The following is a 7,316-nucleotide window of genomic DNA, read 5'->3' as shown; positions in this document are numbered from 1 at the left end:
GAGTCGTGGTTATCCTCCCTTGAGCAAGGAGGTTTGCACGTAAAGTTTCTTCTCAATCTTTACATTCTTTGTTTGTTCTTTATTACTGTTGTTACTGTATTGAGGACCTGGTCCCATCAACATAAGTTGGCGCATACATTCCAATAGTATCAAGTTTAGAAGAGTATGTAGTATGTTAAATTTATTTAGAAATTATACTTTTTTAAAAAAAAATTGTTGCCAAAGAGAGAACAAAGTGTTAATTTAATAAGCTAAATCTTTTATCATCCAAAAAAAAGTTGTTTAGAAAGAACTCCTTGAATAAATATTCACTACCAAAAAATAGGTGATTTGCGAATGTTAGAAAAGCTATTTACAGAGGTTAAGCTATAATCCCTAGTAATAATATGAGAACAACCCAAAATAATATTAATATTTATGTGAGTTTATGGAATTAATAACTTATTTAATTTAAAAACAAGAACCATAATTCTAGGACAAGACAAAATAGAAATTAAAGTATCTCGAAGAAAACAGTACCTTTGTTTCATTCCATAATGATGCAACAAACTCCCCCGGAGATCAAGATGAACAAGGCTTATAGGATTAAAAATTTTTGGCAATAACTTCCAAGGATATTTATGCTACACAAACCAACACAAGTTGTTGGGCAGGTACTCAATAGAACAATTGGGATTTTCTTCTGAATCACTTTGGGAAGCCCATGAATAACTTTGTATGTATAATATCCTAAGCCTTTGCATATTTGAAATCTTCAACATTCCATAGTTTGCTAGATTTTTCGGAATCTTTTTACATTTTTACTATGTATTTACCCATATCTTCAATCAAGTCATGCATTTCAATTCTATCATATTCAGATATGAACACAAGGGATTTTTCAATTAGGACATCCAATATGTATTCAGTTGTCTATTGTGTGCATATTACATTGGAATTCCCAATGTATTTCCTATATTTTATTGCATTTGACTAGTTATTTATCTTCAATGCGATAAAGTCTAGTCTTGATCATTTGTTACCACAAAGAAAAATTCCTATGGTATTACCTTACAATTCCAAATAAACAAGGCCCATATTTTGTAAAGTAACCATTGAAGTTGTCCCGGATTTTTAAAAAGACACTTTAACTTTGTAACTGTCCTATAACCCCACTAAACAATTTTGAACCGGTATTATTATACCATTTTTTGATCAGCCCCTGAAGTAAGTGTATTCAAACACCAATTAATAAATGACACATGTCAAGTTTCGTGATGTTTGGAGGTCAAACGTCCAAGAAAGTTCATATGTTCGAAAGGTTTTCCTTGAAACGGCCTTGTGTGCCTAGGCATATTTCTCGAGTTTTACATGTTTGTTTTTGTAGATATTCATGTGAGAGGTTCTAAACACATATACGAGCATGTTTGGGTTGGAAACGTCCGGGAAAACATCCCCAAGGACCATCCAAGGGTCCTACAGAAAGGACCCAAAGTTGGTGCCAAGACTCTCCAAGACAGCCCATCCAACGGATGGCAATTGACGCCCAGCGGGTCAGTCGACGCCCCGTTGGTGGTGCTCCATCGATGGAAACTTAGGCATGTGGGGGAGGAAGCCAAGGACAAGCCTCAGTCCTAGACCACAGACCAACAGGATGGTCGTTGGTCAAGGGACGGGCCGTCGATGGGTCTATGTCCGTGCGTGCAGTTCACTGCCAGGTGAGGGGTGAACTTGTAAATTCACCCCACTTCCAAATAAGAGTATTGGCAGTTACTTTATAGTATTTTGGGTATTTTAACAATGTTTGTAAGCCTAAAACACTTAGAAGATTTCATTCTTCAAAATAAAAACCCAAATTCCCTAGAACTCAATTGGAGCCAAAACTCAATGAAGGTCTTGGATTGGAGAATTGAGTGGATATTCTTCATCCAATTGAATAATTAGATTCATTGAGGTATGATTTTTGATCCTTTAAACTCTCTTCATCAAGGAGCCCATCTTTCAAAGATGTTTTCTAAAGTTTTCAAAGTTGAATTGTCCAATTTCATGATCTATGCATGGGTTCTTGCATTAATGATTTTCAAACATGGATTATGGATTGAATTTTCATTAATTAGATGAATTTAACTAAATTAACCTATGAACCCATGAATTTGATGAACCCTACTTTTTTACTAAGATACGGGTTACTTGATATTGTCTTAATTTTAATGAATTCTAGTGTAGATTCCATTGGGTTATCTAATGATGTAAGAATTGTGTCAAATTGATATATATGTTTTATTAGATTGATGAATATGTAGTGAATTGACCTATTTTCACTGATTATCGTTATGATTGCATTGGATTATTGTTCATGTCCATTGGTAAGGGTCTTATGATATCGAATTGATTGATTTGGCATTGGATTGAGGTATGAAGGATGGAGAAGTGGTATGTGATACGCTCAAACTTACTTCTTATTTGAGAAGTAAAGCGGTCGTATCAAGTTAAGAACCCAACTAATGAGGTTGGAATCGTTCCCACGAGGAAAATAGTTCAGACTTAACATCAATCTATTATTACTATTATTTAGTCAATTATTTCCTTTGAAAACAAAGACAATAAAAAGGGGGGATTTTATTTCTAAATGAATGCAAATAACTAACTAAATTAAAGTAGACACCTAACAGATTAAAATGTTGGAGTTTAATCAATTAATAAAAAGTAACTAGGGTTTACGTGTTCCCCACAGGTTCCTAACTTGATAATTCTAACTATAACAATTCTTTCCTAGTATCTTGCATGCAAAGTGATAAGTTATGTATTTCTAAATCCTTGGTCCGGCATCTAGAAAATTACACTCCGCACCGTGGTCCGGCTACGTGTGTTCTATACTAACCCTTACCTTTACCTCATATTAAGTATTGTATTCGATATTTGACTAAGTTATTACCTCGTACCAACCAATACTAGCCTATTAGATAATATACACTAAATCTATATTGATAAATTCTTTTGCTATTATCTACCTCCTTGGTCCGGCAAGTAGCATTAAGGCGAGTTCTAATGTTGGCCATCCGTTAAAAAGACTTCTAAGCAAAAGAATTATCAATACATGCAAGACACTATTCTAGAATTGTTATTTTAGTTAGGTTTTACCTTATTATTCGTCTATAGTTTCCACAACCCTAGTTATGGATTTTAGTTACCCATAGTCATAATCACTATATTCATATATATAATATAAGAATTCATGCACTTACTTCAATGAGAAAGAATAAAATCCAGAAATTTACTTGATTAATCGACAAAATCACCAACAATCAACTCCAGAGAAAAGTGCAACAATCCAGAGTCTAATATCAAAAAAAATCTACTAACAAAGAATCTAACATGAAAGTGTCTAATAACCAAGAGTCTAACCCCAAAAATGAGGTTTTTACAACTATTTATAAAAAAACAAAAACCTAATAAAAGAAGGACTATAATTGCTGAAAATGTGTCAAAACGCGGCTGGGTCGACAGACCTCGTGACGGGCCGTCGTGGTCACGATGGGCCGTCATAGCCTCCGTCATCCCATACATTGAAAATCCTTATGCTGCTTTCTTCATTCCCATCGACGGCAGGTATGACGGACCGTTTCAAGCACGACGGTCCGTCGAGGGTCTCCGTTCCATAACACTTAAACTCTTGGAATTTGGGTACTGGACTACTTCTTTGATCATCACGACGAACCAACAGGAAGGACCGTCGTGGCTATGACGGTCCATCATGCACTTCGTAACCCCACACTTGGTCAGATTTCCCCATCTTCCTTCAGCAGCTTCACTACGACACCACCTACGGACCGTCACAGGCACGACGGAATGTCACAAGCTCCGTAGGTGGTAACCTTTCTGCATTTCTTGCTCAAAAACTTCCGCGTTCATCCTTAGACAGATTTCTGCAAATAAAGGGAAACTTACATAAAAATCAATACAAAAAGGCTTTTGGACACACACTAATCTTAAGGAAAAAGCATTAAAAATACCGTGAAACCACGATATATCAACACCCTCAACTTAAATTCGTTGTTTGTCCTCAAGCGACGCACTATGACTCACTACAAAATCTTTGTACAATAGTATCCATGTTTTAGCTTTCGCAATCATTTGGCTATCAATCCCGATTAGTCTCATCATATTTATGCATGTTATCACTATTAGGCTTGAATTATGTGGAATCAGACCATGACACAGACTTACCATGCACTAACACCTATCCTGTTCAATTTTTCACCGAGGTGCTAATATTTCCGGTATTGCAACTAGTGTCCTCACTTAAAAACAACATCCTCATTTTTTCACACAATGATTTCAGTTTGATTATAAGGATTACTTTTCAACACTCACTCTCAGAACAAATTCACAACTCATTCATACATATTGCCATAAGCTTGCCCTTATTTTCACTGTTTTAAGTTCGCTATACAACTCTTAGGATAACGATAGGACTTTCTTAGCTTGTAACATAGGATCAGGGTCAGGTAGGGTATATTTAGGTATAGTTTAGTGACTTTTTGTCCTCTAAGACATATCGGCTAAACATACCAGTTTTTATCATTTTAGTTCGCCCAATTTCTCATATGCTTTCACCTTGTTATTTTCCCTTCTTTCTTCATTTGTGTAAGTGACTCTCTTCTTTTCTTGCTTATATTTATTGTATTAGTTTTTTTTTATTTCACTTTTCTTTCAACTGGTTCTTGAGTCACTTTTCTTTTGTTCTTTCTCTCTCTTTGTTCTTTCAACCCCACTTTCCAAAGTATTCCTCATAATAGCGAGCCTCAACTCATGGCTTTGCCATGAGTCAAAGTATACAATACCCAAAGTTGGGTCAGGGCCATAAAAAGGTTATTTACTGCATTAGCCCCCCTCAACTTATGCTTTTGGCATAAGCTGAGCTGCACATGTCTAAGGAGGGACCAGGGCCAAAACATTATTCCTAGAAAAGATCAGTTGCGGTGAAAAAGAAAGGTCTAGTTTAAGCTCAAATCATTTGGATCAAAGAAGGATTAGTTTCATTTGGGTTTTTTTATTTAGGCTAAAAATGGGCTATATTAAACAAGGGCCTATGATCCTTTCCTAATTGTCTATTATAGCTTACTTTTAGCAAGACTAGCCAGGCAAGTTCTAGCTCAGTACAAATAGTGGACTGTTCAAATCTTTCTCACACTCACTTGACATCTCATTACTCTACCAGATTATCAGACACAGTTCGAATTGTAGACTTAGGGTCATGCAGTGGTGTATCTCTATGTCATGCTTAGAGCCACACATTTATCAATTACTATGCCTAGTCATGCATCATTTTCATTTCATCAGGATATCATTTTAGCCATCATGCTTCAGAGTTAAACTATGTACACAAGATGTAGACATGCCGGTTCAACAATAAAAATAATCAGTCTCTTGGGGAAAAAGAACACAGGCAAGAAAACCCCAAAAGAGGATAGTGAATTGGGCTACTCAGACTTCACCCTATCACTCACTTACCATTTACCCCACCCCCAACAAAAAGACATGCCATTGTCCCCAATGCATAAAAAATTGAAATACGAGAGTGGTAGGTGAAGCAAACCTGGGGCGCAAAGCGCCGACGATCAGCAAGCTGGTGGGTCCGGTTCCCCGGAACCCACTACCTCTGTAGTCTGGACACCCTCAGTAGTGTCCTCATCAGCAACAGCACTATCAACAGTGCCTCCTGCTATTGCCACATCTCTGGAGCTAGATGCCCCAGCAGCTGACTCTACAACCCTGATCCGACGCGCCTCCTCATCAGCAAGCGAGGCTCTCCTCGCAGCCTCCATCTCACGGCGCTCCTTCTTCGGCGCTCTAGCCTCATCCTCCTCTTGACCCTTGCGCCTCTTGGCATGCTCTCGAGGGGGAGGTGGTGGAATCTCTGAAGTGGCGAATAAGGCCGCCATCAGTGTGTCCTCAACAGGCTCTGCAGAAGGGGCCTCAGGCACCCTAGCCTCTAGGATCATATCAATGTCCGCTAGTAGACTCTTGACCGCAGCCTGAAGGGTTGACACGTCAACCTGAGGGGCTGGCCGGGCTAACACCCGCAACTCAAAAGCGTCCAAGCACTGATGAACCTTAGTGATCTTCCGCTCTGTGTGTTGGACTATTTTCTGCTCCAAGCGCTCTTCTGCCTCCGCAATAGACATCTGCATCCAAGGCTGGATGTGATGCAGAAGTGTAGCCACCTGTGCCTCTAGTTTCTGGACCCTAGCAAGCGGAACCAGAGCGGGGAAAGGGGCTGAGCGAGAGGAGTTCGGGGCAGTGCTACTACCCGGGATAAACTCGACTGGGGTAGTGTCAGTGGTTTCAGAAGTAGCCTGCGTAGTTGTGCGAGCCTGTGCTACCGTATCAGCCAGATTTTCACCAATTGGAGGCAACTCTAGATGGGGCCCTCTGCGTGGAGCCAACTCATTGTCCTCATCCCTGATGAGGCCGATTTCAACAGTGCCCAGCGGAGTCTTGAGCTGATCAATGTGCCAGATGGGCACACCTGCAGACCTGCATAGGGATAATATCATGCACGGAAAATGGTAAGTAGTTGTGACCTTAAAATCCCTCTCGTGCATGACCGCCTTTAGAAGCCAAGCAAAGTCCACCTCAAACACGGCTATCATCGCCACCATCAGAACTTCACGATCCCATGTGACTATATTATCAGCGGTCGTGGGGGAAAGGCAGTGGCGGATAATCAGCCATAAGAACATAGCCGTGAAGGTCAAGTTAGCCTTCTTGATGGCTCCCTTCGGCTTTGTTACCCAGTCGGCACCCTATCCATCAACAGACAAGTGTAGGGCCATCCACCTCTTAGTGGTCTCTCTCAGCGATGGCTCACGCAAGAATTGTCCATCTTTGACAATTTGCCACTAATAGTCAAACTCGGCGGTGAGAGGGGTCCGATTGGCATCAACATCCTCGCCGTATAGATACCGGCGGATGGCAGGCAGGGAGATATCGACCTGAATGCCATGTACTCGGACATGCTCAAGTGGGGCCTGTTTGGCGGGGGCAGCCCGCCTATCAATCTGTGATCTGAGAGTAGCCATGTAAGAGGCGTAGAACTCTCGAACCAACTCTTCACTATAAGAGCCCAAAGAACACGCTGTCCACTCCAATCGGTGTCTGGTGAATAGATTGTGGATCTCTGGCATGGTAGGGAGACTTTCCGTAAGGACCCGCCTCTCCAGTGTAAAGGTCCGTGTCATGACTCATTTATCATTCAGAAACTTTGCCTCTGAATAAACTTGATATTGCCCGTCGACACACCACCGGTTGGGCTGGTCGGCAACCGGGGTGAC

The sequence above is a fragment of the Solanum pennellii genome, chromosome 5, assembly GCF_001406875.1.
Source record: "Solanum pennellii chromosome 5, SPENNV200".
In the NCBI taxonomy this organism is placed as follows: domain Eukaryota; kingdom Viridiplantae; phylum Streptophyta; class Magnoliopsida; order Solanales; family Solanaceae; genus Solanum; species Solanum pennellii.
The sequence above is the reverse complement of the archived record's forward strand: the minus strand, read 5'-3'. Positions refer to the sequence as shown.